Below are 18,406 nucleotides of genomic sequence, written 5' to 3'. Positions count from 1 at the left end.
TTTATTTTCTGTGACATCAATAATTATGCGCAGATTAAAGTGAATGCATGTACTATTTATATATTTTACCTATATGCCCTCCCTTCCCCTTGTCATGTATGTGTTATCAAAATTAAGTACATATATATTAATGATACAATAATATTAAGCATTTTTATGGTTGGCTATCAAACCGAAACATGACAATGACCTACTTTTCAGCCGATCCGAATTATCTCTTGTGAAAGTGAAAATAGACATCACAAACAACCTTGGTTACACTGAATTCCAATTCTTTGTTTCATAAGAAAATGGTATTTACAAATGAATTTTAATTTGATCTTTAATAACATCGTATTTCTAATTTTATGGCGAGGTGTAGACAGCATGACCTTAACTAAGACGTCATAGACTGAGCCTGTTTAATGAGGTCGTAAAATGATTCATAATGCATCTGCCTCACTGGTTACACCTGTTATGTGTGTTTTGCGCTTATTGAGTGTAGTTCTGTACCGCACATTGTGATTGATATAATATCAAGTCCGTACCAGACCGCCAAACTTTTCTAGCGGGAGAGCCTCGTTTTGAGATTTCCACGATTTCCAGGTTTCCGTTTGACAGAGCTCGCTGTACGACAGAACACGTTACACGATGTGTTTGCAAGGATTAGAAGGAGCGTAGTATTGCATTATACAAGTACTTAGATGTATCAAATAATACTTATAAATAATTATGTATCCAGATAAATGAATTGGTCTCAAAATTCTGTACTGGTTATTGTACTAAGTTGCGCAAAGGACGGGAACCAGTCAACAGGAAACGAGACTGAACATTGACTTGGTTCGTCACATGTGTATGTATCATATTGTGCCGTGTTTCATGTGTGTCTGCATGTAATTTTACTCGTGATATGAATGTTATTATTTACAGACCGCCGCCATATAGCTGGAATATTGCTGAGTGCGGCGTAAAACTAAACTCACTCACTCTGACATGTTAACTATGGTTATATGAAATCGATTTTTCTTGAACTTCTCAAAGAGCAATACAAGTGGCATGCAAGAAGTACAATATATGGTCATGCCCAAATGTCATGGAATGCCATGATCTTATGTCAGTAAAAATACATCGGGACATTCAGTAATATACATAAGGTATTAACTATTCAGAAATCAGCATCTCCGTGTAGAAAATTGTAACGTAAATGATCATATTCTTATCAACAAAGGTGAACGAAAACTGTTGGTTGCCATAACTGACTGACTGAGTTTGGTTTTACGCCGCTTTTAGCAATATTCCATCACGACGGGGGACACCTGAAATGGGCTTCACACGTTGTACCCATGTGGGGATTCGAACCCGGGTCTTCGGCGTGACGAACCAACGCTTTAACCACTAGGCTACCCCACCGCCCCTTGTTGCCATAAGTCTAACCATCAGTAGCGTGTATTCTGAGTATAACGATTTATTCCAACAGCAACATTATCTTCCATCTCACGTGGTAGTTTGCAAAATGACTTGTGAACACATAAACCAATTAGCGAGATAACGAAAATATTCAAAATCACTTGAAGGGTACAATTTCACTGTTTGTTCAAAAAGCTTTCTCATATCATCGGATGATCAAATGATCGGCGAACGACTTTACAAATACCACATGTAACACCCGCGCAAACATTCCCTATCCCTATCCCCTCCGCCGTAACATGACACCCCCCTCCCTCCCGACATCTCCGACTACACCTTACTCCGATATCTATGTGGTTCCCATTTGCCTTCCTCAAATCACGCGACCCGTGAAGATCCAGGTTAGAATTGATCTTCAGTAACCCATGCTTGTCGTAAGAGGCGACTAGCGGGATCGGGTGGTTAGGCTCGCTGACTTGGTTGACACATGTCATCGTATCCCAATTGCGTAGATCGATGCTCATGCTGTTGATCAATGGATTGTCTGGTCCAGACTCGATTATTTACAGACCGCCGCCATATAGCTGGAATATTGCTGAGTGCGGCGTAAAACTCAACTCACTCCTCAAATCACGCGCAAAATACAACAACATGAAAAACATTTGCCTCAGTTCCATCTACTTTCCGTCATGCCACACAGCCACGTGAAAACACGATTGTAGACGCCCTTTACACACATCAGCTGGTGAACGGGCAAGCTACCTAACAGTAAACGTTGTCACGGCAAAACCCGTCTGTGGCGTTCTCCCAATACCGACGCAAGTGACCTGGTTGTAGGGAGCTAATCGTTGTGCCGCTAGTAGAGACCAGTCGGTAATTTCGTTTCCTTGGCCCGAGTGGCAAAGTGTGAACACTCCGAGAGAAATGTTTGGGGTTATGGGTCACGTGACCAAACTGATCGATTTTCGTGTAAATGTGATGGTTGCTAGGCAACGTTTGGTAATTCTGATGATCAAGTGTCAATACTCTTTGTCCGTAGCAACAGTAAGTAGGGACACGCACCAAAGGTCATATGAGGTGTCGCGCACACGCAGCTGACTGTCGCAAAAGACAGAAGTTGTTTTTGTCAACTCGGCTAGATGTACACAGGTGTCTATTTGAGTCAACTAGATACAAGTGCAATTCCTGAATCCAGTATAGGATTCATATGTCAATGTTGCATACAGAAACACGGGAACAAATCTGATGCAGGATTCAGTACCACATAAGATATGGAATTCAGTATCAGTTTAGACATAGAATCGGTGTCAGTCAAGTTATAGAAATATATATCAGTTTAGATATATCACTGTCAGAGTATAAGTTTAGATTTAGAATCAGTATCAGTTTGGACATGGGATAAAATATCAGTTTCGATACAGTATTCAGTATCATATTAGATATGGAATTCAGTATCAGTTTAGACATAGGAATCAGTGTCAGTCCAGATATAGAAATATATATCAGTTTAGATATATCACTGTCAGAGTATCAGTTTAGATTTAGAATCAGTATCAGTTTGGACATGGGATAAAATATCAGTTTCGATACAGTATTCAGTATAACATTAGATATGGAATTCAGTATCAGTTTAGACATATGAATCGGTGTCAGTCCAGATATAGAAATATATATCAGTTTAGATATATTAATTAGTCAATACAATTTTAGATTTAGAATCAGTATCAGTTTAGACATAGAATCGGTGTCAGTCCAGATATAGAAACATATATCAGTTTAGATATATCACTGAGTATAAGGTTAGATTTAGAATCAGTATCAGTTTGGATATGGGCTTATTATCAGTTTCGATACAGGATTCAGTATCACATTAGATATGGAATTCAGTATCAGTTTAGACATAGGATTTGATGTCAGTCCAGATATAGAAACATATATCAGTTTAGATATATCACTGAGTATAAGGTTAGATTTAGAATCAGTATCAGTTTGGATATGGGATTAAGTATTAGTTTAGATAGGAAGATTTTGTATAAGTTTAGATATAGTTTAAATACGGGAGTCGGCATCAGTTTATACAGGCTTCAGTATCAGACTAGACAGAGAATTAAGTGAGTGCGTGAGTGAGTTAATATTTAACGTCACATCGGCACTATTTCAGCCATATCGTGTCGAGAACAAATCCAACGTTGAAAAAGAACATGTGTATAATATAAAACCTGTCGTCAAAGTAGAGAATTAAGTATCAGTTCAGATTACCAAACATCATATGTAACCCGATATTAGTTTAGATATAAAATTTATGCTTTACAGCATTCAATATCAAGGTAATACCAATTAGGATTCAGTTTATATATATACAGGATTCGGTAAAAGTATGGACATATTCCTCAGTATCAGAGAGAATTAGGATTGAGGATTGAGCTTCAACGTAAACATGGGATTCAGTATCAGTTTGAATGTAAGAATCAGAATCAATTTCAATATAGGATTCAGTAACAATAAAGGATTCAGTATCAGCGTGAATTGAGTACTGATTTTCATTGTCTGTAAGAATATAGGACTCAGAGTCAGTGAGAAAATAGAATGTAGTATCAGCGAGAATATAGAATTTAGTTTCACCGAGAATATAGAATTTAGTATCAGCGAGAATATAGGATTTAGTATCAGCGAGAATATAGAATTAGTATCAGCGAGAATATAGGATTTAGTATCAGCGAGAACATAGAATTTAGTTTCAGCGAGAATATAGAATTTAGTATCAGCGAGAATATAGGATTTAGTTTCAGCGAGAATATAGAATTTTGTATCAGCGAGAATACAGGATTTAGTATCAAAATATAAGACTTTGTATCAGTGAGAATATAGGATCCAGTCTGGAAAAAAGGATTCAGTACCATTTAAATTTTGTAAAGCACGTGTTCCGCTTCGGTGTGAATATCGGATTCTGTTACGATGTAAAAAAATAGTTACAAATAAATATCAATGTTATCAATGTGTATTCAACATATGTTCACGGTCCCAGGGCTTACAATGTATATTCTGTTTACGAGCAACGGATGTGAGTATGGAAATATGTAATAAAACGGGCACCGCATGACAAACCAGGCTATAGCATGTGGAATATAGATGCATAATCTGAGGGAAGTGATATGCTATTCAATACTACGCATTCATTTCACAAACATCTGTGTCATAACTATTGTGTCGCAATAATATGTCAGCCACATTTCGTGACACAAACAAGAATCGTATAATGAATCTATAATATTATTTTACAAATTGCTATGTTTTAATTGCCACCTGGATTTAATCATCATCGGTCCAGGGTCCTGATCCACGTAACGTTACGATCTGTCGTAACTCTATAGTTTACCATAGGTTTACGAATGACGTAGTGCTGCGAATGCTTTGTGGATCATGGCCCCTGAGTTAATCTTTAAAAATGTCATGTCATCGGCTTGACAGCGCTAGCCTTCCCCTACGGCATATATACTCATGCCAGTAATGGTTGTCATCCCCCTCCCCATCCCAGCCCCACACCCCACACCAATAAACAAATTTGAAGGGGGTGACAACCATTATTGGCATGATTATATATAAACGTCAGGTTTTTTTTTAATAAACGACCTGTTATGATTACTTATTTAGTCTAGAAATTATTCCTAAATATAACATTTCACCGTAGAGACATGAGCAAGCTTACCGTCGTGACCTAATTCGGACACATATATATATCAACAAAAAATGTTGGTTTGTCTATTACATTATAGAAATGAACGGGGACAGCTATAAACAGTGACAATGATATTCATTTATCCGCTGTAAGTACGTAATCGCATCGAGATGCGGGACAAATGAGTGATGTATTAGTAACAGAGTTTGAGGGTACTTCCAGTGTGGGAATGTTGTGTGGATTATACATAGCTGAATCTGACGGATGACATTTATGAGTCCACGGGAAGGGTTTATATTCCAATGCCAACTCAGCTTAATAACATATGAACTCGGCTTTGTTAGGTCTATGTTCACGTATTTTGTTCCGATTCTCTTTATATTCTCGGGGTGGTGGGGTAGTGTAATGGTTAAAGCGTCCGCTCGTCACGCTGAAGACCCGGGTTCGATTCCCCACATGGGTAAAGTGTGAAGCCCATTTCTGGTGTCCACCGCCGTGATATTGCTGGAATATTGTGAAAAGAGGCGTAAAACCCTACTCACTCACTCACTCACTTTTAATACTGCAGTGGCTTAGGTCCGATTTTGAGGTCGATCATTACACGCCGGACTAAAGCATGAAACTTTGCAAAGTCCAAGATGGCCGCCAAAATTCAAAGATTTACAATTTTTGACATAGTCAACGAACTGCGAGAAGAGATGTTCTGCAGCGGCCGAAAGATCAAGTTGATCCAGAACATTCCTCCCACTCAGGATGCTCTGCTACAGCACACACAGAGGAGCTTGTACCAGGCCAGCATATCGCTTACTTGTTTACTTCCCAGACAGAAAGCACCAGAGCCAGATTTGTTTGGCTGGACAAGGGGCAACAACGCATGGCGACCGGTCTGCATGACATTGCCAGAAGCTTCACAAAGTTGTCGAGAACTTATCTGAGGCTGCAAGTCTCAACTTCTATGCTCAAAGAAGTGCATTTGTAAATCTTCTCAACTTCTATGCACATCGCTCCGTAACTTCAATGGGAACTGTTAAAAGAGACTTCAGAATCACAGAGATCGATGTTTGAGAAAATGATGTCACGTGACTTATCAAAACATTAACTTTTATTGAATTATTTTCTTTCTTTTTGTAGTATGAATTATGTTTTTTACTACTAAATATAAATCTTGTTTGTTATATTTCTTGAAAGTATTAGAAATAGCCCTTTGAACGACGAATATATCTCACATATTGCAACAAAAGAAGATTTTTTATAGTCGGCGACTATTCTGGTACTTCAGAACTCTTTGATTTTTGGCCCATTTGATGAAATAGGCCCATAAAACGGGGCACACCCCCAAAAATATGTTATAACCATGAAGTTCCCTAGCACCGTGCAAGGTTTTTTCTGCTTTAATCAAGCAGGGAAAAGTCACATAGTGATAGAATTGGAAATCCTTGATTTTTGGCGGCCATCTTGGATTTTTCGGAAAATGGGCCCAAAATATCGGGCACACCCCAAAAATGTTTTATTATGATGTTCCCTAGGCCTGTGCAAGGTTTTCTGCTATAATCCAGAGGGGGAAAGTCATATAGTGTTAGAATTGTAAATCTTATATTTTTGGCGGCCATCTTGGACGCCATCTTGGATTTTTCATTTAGAAAAATGGGCCCCAAAAATCGGGCACCCCCCCAAAAAAAGTTTTATCATGATATTCCCCAGCACTGTGCAAAGTGTCATGCCTTAGTCCGCCAAGTATCTATTTTCACCCTAAGCCACTGCACTATAACGAACATGCTTGGCCAATGAAAGTTGTAAACAGGGTTTGACCAAAAGATTAAAAACGTTGGTTACGAGGTTTAAATTGGTCACCGACACAAGTTTTAAAAAAATAAGTGATACCTGTTTAAAATGCATCACTATCGAATAACCATTTTTTGTTTTCGATTTGTAGCCACAGTCATTCATAGATATATACTTAAAGAACAGTAACTTTCTGTTGACCGTCAGTTTATTATATTAGTCCCATGTCACTGTTAAACCGTAGTCCATCGGATAAACGTAGGTATATCGATGCAAATGATACCCTTCGTATCCCGTTCTAACAAACTGGGGGCGGTGGGGTAGCCTAGTGGTTAAAGCTTCCGCTCGTCAAGCCGAAAACCCGCATTCGATTTCCCACATGGGTACAATGTGTGAAGCCCATTTCTGCTGTCACCCGCCGTGATATTGCTGAAATATTGCTAAAAGCGGCGTAAAACTAAACTCACTCACCAAACTGAGGATTTGCGGGTCACAATGGTAATGGGTATCGCTGCTACATACAGAGTCAGTATGGTTTTACGCAACTTTTAGCAGTATTCCAGCAATATCACGGCTGGGGGACACCAGAAACGGGCTTCACACATTGTACCCATGAGGGGAAGCGAACCCGTTCTTCGGCGTGACAAGCGAACTCTTTAACCACTAGGCTACCCCACCGCCCGTCTGAGATGATGTCAGTTTGACCCTGATTATACATATCAATGATCAATTGTTTGCTCCAAGCCATACCACAATAACACAGCAATGATATTCAATTGATGTACAAAGGCACAAGATTTTGTTCTGCAATATTCATATCATATCGAGATAAACACTTCAAATTGTATTTGAAAGTAACAAATTTCATAAACATGCAAAAGAAAACTCACATTTCATCTCAATTTGAATTCTGTTAAAATATTAAAAACATGAGTTTTTTTAATAGGGCTAAAAAATTAATTATGGTTAAAAGGTTTATTCCAAAATAATCAATTCTAAAACTGGATACTAAGCCTGGCGTTTCGTGAGAACCTAAGATTTAAAACATCATCCACACGTCTCACTTTTCTTAAAGACGAATCATTTGACAGCCTTTGTAGTATAAGCTTGAACATTATATTGTTACCTTCTAACAACGTAATAGCCCCTTGTCCTTGATTTTATTACAGCTAAATCGATTTTCTGTCTCGGCAGAGAAAGCAGACTTAAAGTTTAATGAACATTTTCACCCACAAAATGAAAACCTTTTTTTTTTCGATAAAGATCTACGGAAGAACACCGCAGTCTTCATCCTACAATCATCTCAATTACTGACGCAGTGGCGAGCAATGAACGGAGCAGATTTTCCTTTAACGACAAAATATACACATTTTATCATCTCTGATAATTAAATGAGGTTTTCACAGCTATCGTAAATACCGCACCACATCTAATTTATTTCCGTTTTCATCACACCACGATTACTTGGAGACGACAGTTAATCTTCTTCTGATCGCTGTATTAATGCCCAACAACATTTGCATATTACGTCGGCTAATGTACCTCTGTTTATTGATTAGTATACGGTACCTCAGTGCTTCACTGTAACGCGGTGGGAAAGAGTGTGTATAGTGTATGGTTCAAACAATTCCTATTCTTTGACCAACTCGACACAAAGAAAACGTAATTGTCCCAAAAGGGCACCCAGTATTGTTACCGAAACAAAGAATATGTCGGTTGTTAGCGGAATGAAGGTTGAAAGAGTTATGCTTTCGACTTGTTAAATATTTATCAAGGGTCCAAAAATTGATTCTAAAATTTCCGTGATCGATTAAAAGAGCATTTCCGCCAAGATTGAATGCGTTTGTTTTTAGCGATGCTTATCGACTGATTTCATCAGCGTCTGCAAAGTGGTCTTTTGTACATGCCGGCGTTTGTTGTTTGTGAGGGCATTTCTGCTCACATTCCGTGCCCCACACCTCCCCACCTTTCATTGTTTCTGACGGTATTCAATTACTTTCGACGACTTGTAGATGATTAACTGTGCCCACTCATTATAAACACGACATTCAAAGACTAGGAACGGTTATTCAATATGTTGGACTTGAATCGAAATTATTCTGATTGAATCGAATTGTAATTTCTTTTTCACATCATCATCATCATCATCATCATCATCCACACCACCATCATCATCGCCATCATCATCATTACCACCACATCACATCATCACCACCATCATCATCATTACCACCACATCACATCATCACCACCACCATCATCATCTGCATCGCCATCACCACCATCATCATTACCACCAAATCACATCACATCATCACCACCATCATCATCGCCATCGCCATCATCATCATCATCATTACCACCAAATCACATCACATCATCACCACCACCATCATCATCGCCATCATCATCATTACCACCACATCACATCATCACCACCACCATCATCATCTGCATCGCCATCACCACCATCATCACCACCAAATCACATCACATCATCACACCACCATCATCATAGCCATCATCATCATCATAATCATTACCACCACATCACATCACATCTTCACACCACCATCATCATCTTCATCGCCATCATCATCATCATCATTACCACCAAATCACATCACATCATCACCACCATCATCATCGCTATCATCATCATCATAACCACCAAATCACATCACATCATCACCACCATCATCATCGCCATCATCATCATCATCATCACATCACATCATCACCACCACCATCATCATCATCTTCATCGCCATCATCATCATCATCATCATTACCACCAAATCACATCACGTCATCACCACCATCTTCATCGCCATCACATCATCACCACCACCATCATCATCTTCATCGCCATTATCATCATCATTACCACCAAATCACATCACATCATCACCACCATCATAATCGCCATCATCATCATCATCATCATCATTACCACCACATCACATCATCATCATCACCACCACCATCATCATCTTCATCGCCATCATCAGCATCATCATTACCACCAAATCACATCACATCATCACCACCATCATCATCGCCATCATCATCATCATAATCATTACCACATCAGATCACATCTTCACACCACCATCATCATCTTCATCGCCATCATCATCATCATTACCACCAAGTCACATCACATCATCACCACCATCATCATCACCACCATCATCATCATTACCACCACATCACATCACATCATCACCACCACCATCATCATCTACATCGCCATCATCATCATCATCATAATTACCACCAAATCACATCACGTCATCACCACCATCTTCATCGCCATCATCATCATTATCATTACCACATCACCACCACCATCATCATTTTCATCGCCATCATCATCATCATCATCATCATCACATCCTCGCCATCCTCATAATCATACCCACCACCACCACCACCATCATCATCATCATCATTACTACCACCACATCACATCATATCGCATCATTAACACCACCATCATCGCATCGTACTGTATCACATCATCATCATAACAACCACCATCATTATCTTCATCATAATTGCATCACTATCACTACAATGCTGACGGTCACCTATCTCACTAACAATTATCAACGATTACAAAAGGATTCTGCTGAAAGAATGAACGGCTTGCGGCTCACCTGGATATGTAACCAATAGTTTATAATATTGTCAGCACAATTACTGGGGACTTTAACCTAACACGTTGAACAAGAAGTAACACACCTTACAGTGTTCAGCTACCCCAAGCTGGCAAGTACAGTATAGATTATGACACATCTATGACGTCACTCTTTTGCTGTGTATTAACAATCCATTGTTCTTCACGAAAGTGAAGCTAGAAGAAATTCACAGAACTTTATCTCTATCTTTACATCAGCACTCCAAATTAAGGAAAATACGTCGCAAGTGAGACTCGAAATTGCATCTTATTATATGACTTGTTTGTTGTTTTACGCCGCACTCAGCAATATTCCAGCTATATGTCGGGGGTCTGTACAACATCGAGTCAGGACCAGACAATCCAATGATCAACAGCATGACCATCGATCTACGCAATTGAGATACGATGACACGTGTCAACCAAGTCAGCGAGCCTGACCATCAATGCTGTAGGTGAAGCTATATCGCGACGGCCATTTTGAGAAATAGAATCGAACCTCTTAAACAAAAGCAGATATCATTGTTGACGGACATGTGAAGGCTCAGTTTCACAGGTTCCTGAAGAGAATATGTTTACATATCCCTGACGTCAAACGCCAGGCGCCGGGCGTCGGACAAGCAGGCAATGGCGTATGCTCACAATTTTCAGTCACGTAGAAAATTGAAGTTAAGTATTCTCGACCTGTTTCACGTAACATTACTCAGAGGATAGTTGACCTGAAATGGACCAGGGGAGCCGGTCGATTCCCTGTTTTCAGTGTCTAAGATTACCGGTATGTTCCCCATGTAAATGATACAAACAGAGAAGGGAAAATACCCATGAAATGTGCATTGATTTGGTGTTACGGCTGAAGTAGTTATAGGCAAAGTTGACTCCGGGCCGGGCCAGTGTTCTACCCGGGCGGACACCAGCTGATAGACTGCGCTACATTTACATCGGCAAATGCACATTGTCGATCAAGGGGGGAGGGCTGGGGAAGGGATGGGGAGGGCTGGGGGAGCAGCAGCATATTGGCATTTAGATGAAGTGCCAGATGAGGAGAAAATGTCGAGAACATGTCGACTTTGATGAAGAGCAGGAAACATTTTCAACACTTGTATTTTCTATTGAAATAGACCCAACTGAATTCAACGCACGTCGGTTGACGTGTTTCCGTTCTAGAGATCCCAAGGCATGGACAATTAAACCAGGGGAATAGGCAGGCTGATGCCGTATTGTGCAAGTGAAGGGAGTTGTGAACCTAATGAAACTATATTTCCGACGTTTATCGACATCGATATTGTAATACGTGTATACTCAACACAGAAAAAAACGAAGTATAATACGAATAATCGGCTTAAAGTCCATTGTAATCATTCGACATTGCAGTTTGCTATTGTTCGACAGTGTTATTTAAGGTCAGTTAATAGAAATGTAATACGTGCATATTCAACACAGAAAATAACGAAGTAGTATAATGCAAGTAATCGGCTGAAACGAAGTTAATTGTAATTCGACATACGTAGTTTTCTCTTATTCGACAGTGCAATTTAAGGTCAATTAATATAATTGAAACGTTAACGTTCGAGAAGAACCAATCTCGATTATCCGCTGAAACGGTTTGGGTCTAAGTCGGTAGACATACGATAGAGGTAAAACAGTAGATGTGAATACAGAATATCAGAAATGACACCAAATTGGACCCGAGAAGATCCGGGTTATAATTGATCTTCAATAACCCATGCTCGTCGTAAGAGGCGACTAACGGGATCGGGTGGTCAGGGTCGCTGACTTAGTTGACACATGTCATCGGTTCCCAATTGCGCAGATCGATGCTCATGCTGTTGATCACTGGATTGTCTGGTCCAGACTCGATTATTTACAAACCGCCGCCATATAGCTGGAAGAGAGTTGAGTGCGGCGTAAAACTATACTCACTCACTCTCAAAGAGAAAAACTTGATCTATTGCAATAGGTGGCCTCTTTTGCCCCCGTTACCATAGGTGCAAAGACGAAAGTCAAAAGTTTGGCACGTAACAGTTTAAACGAACTAACCTCTGCGCTCTCTTGCAGTTGGCTAAAGAGATTTTTGTATGGTGCAAGACGTGGTGGATAGCGTGACTGCCCGGGGAGATCGGTTTTTAGATGCCTAAAGTCATCTAAAGACCATGGTACTGGGGATGGTGCTGGGTATCAAATAAAGATTCGCACAGTCAGTATTATTGGTATAAGCTGGGGTGCCATGTTATATGATCCGAAATTATTGCGCAATAGGATAGCACCGTTAAACAGAAGCGTATGTCCGAGCTTGTAAAGACAGACACGAACGCACACATAGCTGTATAAGTGCCATAATCTCAAACGCGACGTCAATCGCTGTTATACCCCCCTGCAACGCTATGCAGATCAAACGTTGTCTATTTAAAAGTTTAAATCTTAAATTTGTTAACTCTAAATTACAGTCAAACACTATTCTGTCGGCCTTTGATGTGTCGAACGTACGAAATAAAAGCTTGACCCTTAAGCATTCCGTATAGAAGAGTTGTTTTGCTATTGTGTCGAACATTGGATAAATCGAAGTATTAACGTAGGTCAACAACGGAGTGCGACTGTACTTATATCACTGGGCTGCCCTACCGCCCCTTACGTCGGGATTTGACTTGAGGGACACCAGTTCAAAGTATCGAACCCGGAGTCTTGGCGTGACGAGTGAACGCCTTTATCACTGGACTGCCCTACCGCCCCTTATGTTGGGATGTGACTGGAGGGACACTGGTCCAAAGAATCGAACCCGGAGTCTTGACGTGACGAGTGAACGCCTTTATCAATGGACTGCCCTACCGCCCCTTATGTGGATATGAATGGAGGGACAATGGTATCCAAAGTATCGAACCCGGGTCTTCGGTGTAAGGACTGAAGACCTTTGTCACTGGGCTGCCCTATTGCCCCTTATGTTACGATGAGAGATGAGACACACTGGTCCCATGTGTCGAACCCGGGTCCAAACGGGGCTGCACTACCACCCGTTAAGTGAGGTCGGTTGGCTTGTTGTTTACCGCCGCACTCAGCAATATTCTAACTATATGGCGGCGGTCTGTAAATAATCGAGTCTGGACCAGGCAATCCAGTGATCAACAGCATGGGCATCGATTTACGCAATTGGGATACGTTGACATGTGTCAACCAAGTCAGTGAGCCTGACCACCCGATCCCGTTAGTCGCCTCTTACGACAAGCATGGGTTACTGAAGACCAATTCTAACCCAGATCTTCTCGGGTCTGTTTAGTTAGGATTAACTGGAGGACACTGGCTCAAGGTATCGACTAGCAATCAGTATCGCATTTCAGTCATCACTGTCAGAACAGAGAGTGAGTGTGGTTTTACGCCGCTTTTAGCAATAATCCAGCAAAAGCACGGCTGAGGACACCACAAATGGGCTTCACACATTGTGCCCACCGTCAGAACACTTTCGCAATGATTCATCACGCGTTTGTATCACAGCGCACATGAGTACAGCTTGGGAGAACAGTTGTGTTGCATTTCGTTAATTTACCCATACTGACAAAGCATCATCTTGTTTTAATATGGTATGACAATAACTGTCCGTTATGTTTTCACCCTCTCTTACATCAATTTTGCATAATCGTTGCCAAAGGTTATGTTTCCACTTTCCTTTCCGCAAGTACTAATTTCATCATTTCGGACTATCCAGTTTTGACTATCCTTTCTGCAGGGCTCCAGATAACTGCAGTATCGGCGTATGTACTGATAAAAAATATGCACGACACGGTAGGATTTAATTTAGGAAACGTAGCAGATACACACCACAGCATTGGTGTACAATCTTAGAATCATTTGCAGACGTATTTATCTGAAAAAGTATTGTTTTATTGTTTATCGACCTGTGTACACAAGAGTAGCAATGGTGTGGTGCATCTTTGAAACGAAACACAAGATTACTGATACTCCATTAAAATCCATTATGTACTCTAAACGTACTCTTAAGGTTTTCCAGTACTCCTGTATTGAAAGAATAAGGAGTACATACCCCGGATGTTGAAAAATTATCTGGAGCCCTGCTTTCTGTCTTTCATATTTCCATAATCTGTGATAATACATAATGTTTTTACTATTATTTCGGTAATACATTTTCAAAATTTCTGAATAATTTCATGTTTTCAGTATCTGTCATCAGTGTCATCATGATCCCTGACAGTAGTTATGTTTTCACTGGCCTTCTGTCAGTGGTGCTTTAATAATCCATGATAACCCAGTCTGGTTGCCGTAAGAGCTGCCCAAAATAGACATCGGATGGTTAATAATGACGAGTGTCGGTCGGCGCGGAGCTCCAGATAGATAGCATCGGCGTATTGTAGGGACAGAAACCAGTCAAATACGTACGGACTGGAAAATACAACCGTATCCAACACGTAGATAAAGAATAACGTACGCTCTCGTGATTAATCGTTACTTATTCTTAAAAACGTTCTAAAAAATACCGATTTACTGGGCATTTTCTTTTGCTTTAGGGCCGCTGGGGTAGCCTAGTGGTTAAAGCGTTCGCTCGTCACGCCGAAGACCCTGGTTCGATTCCCCTCATGGGTACAATGTGTGAAGCCCAATTATGGTGACCCCGCCATGATATTCTGGAATATTGCTAAAAGCGGCGTAAAAACATACTCACTCACTAACCTTCCGCTTTAGCAGCAATACGTCATTCTGTGTAACCATCAAATGGATTTTTCTTGATACTAAATTGCAGTTGGCTAATAATACACATGATTTATCGGTTATGTTTACATTATTTATACACTAATAAAAATCGGAATGAACAACACGATGATCTTAAATGATGGTGGCGATATAACATATCAACACTATTCGTAAATTCTATAAACGACTACTGTACTTAGTTGTTTGCAAAAGCGACTGGTGCTCGTCAATTCTGATAATGGCCAAAACTATAGTTACTGATATGGTTGAAATATTACCCCGTGCACATTCTGGTAATATTGGTAATATTGGTAATATTATAGTAGTAATAGTAATATTTAGCGGTGCATGAACAGAATCAGAGCAGTGAAAATAACCTCCATAGATAATGTACGTTGTGGATTTTAACAGCGTGAATCGTTGCTAATGTTACCGACTCATTGCTAGTGTCGCGCACCATAACGGGATTAGCTGTTTCAGTGCTCAGAGCGGCATAAAACATATTCCGGCATATTCCCTTCCACTATCCCTTCCCCCAGGCCCTACACACACCCCATGCTACCCCCTATCACCAGTCGTTATGTCAACGTAACATAGTGTGATCTTGCAGCCGATAAAAGCTCTTGTCATCGATTTTATTTCATGACAAGGTGCAATGAAATTAATTGTCTGTTATTTTGAGTTTGACTAAAACCGCAGAGGGAATTGAAGGGTCAGCGAGTTTCGCTGCCACCATTTGAAACAGTGCATTGGTCAGCGGTGCCAACCCTTGGCCTCTATATTCTCCAGTCAGATGATAAGATCGATCAACAGCTGTTGCGACTCGGAATAACTCTTGAATAAAACCATGATATCAATGAAATACAGAAATAAGGACCTCGGCACACCGCCTCATACATGCAAAAATACTCAACACGCCGAAAACAAAACAAGAGAAATGCTATACAATGAAGTGCAATACGTCAACGTCAGCAAATAACCAGTATCGATTATCTATTCAAACAGATTCCACTATCGAATGGATGACTGAAAATCAGTGATGACACCAGGTGTTCACTATAGCATGCCCTGTCCTACACGAGACAACTGCCACTCACAACGTGCCCCACAAAATAGGATTCCATTGTAGTAAAGGGCAAGATAGTGGTAAAAAGGATCTGAATGGATAACTGAAAATCAGTGATGACACCTAATGTTCACTATAGCATATCCTGTCTTACTGGCAAAAAACACCATTCAAAACAATGTGCATGCAAAAAATGAGTGGTTTTATATAACGCCACAGTGCAGTACTCCGAAACCTCGTTATTCTTGACGGTATCTGTTTCAAATGAAATTGTCCAGTTAAACAGTCAAAGGTAACGTCCTTTGCCTAAAATGTACGTTCGGGGTCTTCCAGACAGAGCGGTGTCTGGGATAACGAGTTTCTAAGTACCCGTCCCAATGTATAAAAAAATTTTCATTGTAAAGGTTTAACCAAGTTTACAGCAACCTGTCTTAAACCAGAAATATTCCTCAATCACAATACACGTATGTAAAAATCATTAGATTCACCAATATTCACCACTGAATGAGCGTATGAGTATTATATTGCAGTTAGTGTTTGTTGAAGTCGAGCTGTAAAAGCCAAGTGAGTGAGTATGATTATTCGCCACTTCTAACAATACCCAAAAAATAACACGGTTGGGACACCAGAAATGGGTTCCACACATTGTACCCATGTTAAGAATCGATCCCCGGTCTTCGGCGTGAAGAGGGAACGCATTAACCACCGTGCTATTCCACCGCCCCTCTCCCCTAAAGTTTACGCTGACACATGGAATATAACTGAAAAATCTTTCAAAGAGGAGTCCAACCTTTCCCTCTCTCTCACTCACTCAAACGTCTTTAAGAACATACACGTGATTCTCAAGAGGCACATGCCACGTTGCATAAACAACGTCAACTGTCATGTACACGTGTCAAAAGATATTGCTTTTAAAAGTTTCGTGAATACGTTTTCGTCAATCAAAAAAAGTTTTCGGAACAATTAACTTGAAATGTCATAGAATTATTAAGATACTGAAACAAGAATGTCCAACTTTATTAGTAATCAGGCATCCGGAAAATACGTGCTATCTGCCCATTAATATCTTTTCCTCTGAACACAATGGAACAAGGTATCATTTTGTAAAACAATAGAAGACCCGAATGCAAGAATAAAACACCATGCAAATATTAAACAATCTGAGTTTTTAACGCTTTGAATAGAGTCATGCACATGACCTCCTAATCATGATGCCCAAACTCAAGGCTACACACGCAGTCACGCCTGTTGGCGTCATAATCACAAATGTTCATATTTGATAGTTTCCAACGGCGCGATTGCAGCCATATTGGTTACAAACGATTGACTTACCGACTTACATCCTTAGTCTCTTGTCACGTGCTGAAACCTTGACACGGCTTCCAAAGATCTCTGTTCTCTTGCACGTTTTCCAGAGCAGGAAGTTGGGATGTAAACTAAAAAACATTCATTACAATAATTCGCTGGAAAGTGCCAGAATAGTCCATAATTGCAGCGGGGGGTGGAGCTGGGTGATGTGTCATTGCTACACAATCACACAGAACGTGCTGGAATCGTAAGTTGGTCATCAGTTTCCGATACGAATCAACCGTTACATGAATGAATGGGTAAGATCCAGAACAAAGAGTAGGGTCTAGGCTGGTTTTATGAGATTCTATGCGAGCGCTTTGTTTGTGGTTGACCCAATTTCACATGGTAGAGTCTTTCGACTTTGGATAATGAGACGATCGATACGGCTTGCAAGATGGCGGCGATTATCACGTGACAGTGAGCAAGGCTGAACAGGCAGGGGTGGGGGAGGTGATGACAGCATGTCGATATGTGAGGCGTAATGACATTGGCATTCTGTGCACCAAGTAGTGTACATAATCAGCTGCATTGTTTCGTAATAGTGCTTTGTTCTGTGGCACTCGTCCCTAAGTGGAACGCCATGGCGTGTGTTTATGCGCTGTATATGTTACAGTCAGTGTGTAAAATGGACTGGAATTTTTACTGTGGCAATTTTACGAAATGCTTATTTATTTCATATATTTTTCAAATTTACTGAAAACTTTTCATTTAACATCACAGAAAGACTAAAAATTATGATAACGGACAATTTCCCAGAGTCTGAAATGAT

General features: G+C 40.3%; 1 protein-coding gene across 2 annotated transcripts in view; it reads right to left on the bottom strand.

The window, feature by feature from the left end:
* Window positions 1–17,956, bottom strand: part of LOC124277350 — a 38,827-nt gene extending 20,871 nt beyond the window's left edge. Inside the window, exon 1 of one of the 2 annotated variants that reach the window (XM_046713001.1) lies at window positions 17,620–17,956. The gene's annotated coding sequence lies outside the window, so the exon portion shown is untranslated. The remainder of the gene's footprint in view (window positions 1–17,619) is intronic. The other variant, XM_046713002.1, reaches the window with a different exon arrangement.
* Between the last annotated feature and the right edge of the window lie 450 nt (window positions 17,957–18,406).

The sequence above is a fragment of the Haliotis rubra genome, unplaced genomic scaffold (genome assembly GCF_003918875.1).
Source record: "Haliotis rubra isolate DU_JTF1 unplaced genomic scaffold, ASM391887v1 Scf220, whole genome shotgun sequence".
NCBI classification, from domain to species: domain Eukaryota; kingdom Metazoa; phylum Mollusca; class Gastropoda; order Lepetellida; family Haliotidae; genus Haliotis; species Haliotis rubra.
Note: the sequence above shows the minus strand (reverse complement) of the source record. Positions and strands in the feature narration are given on the sequence as shown.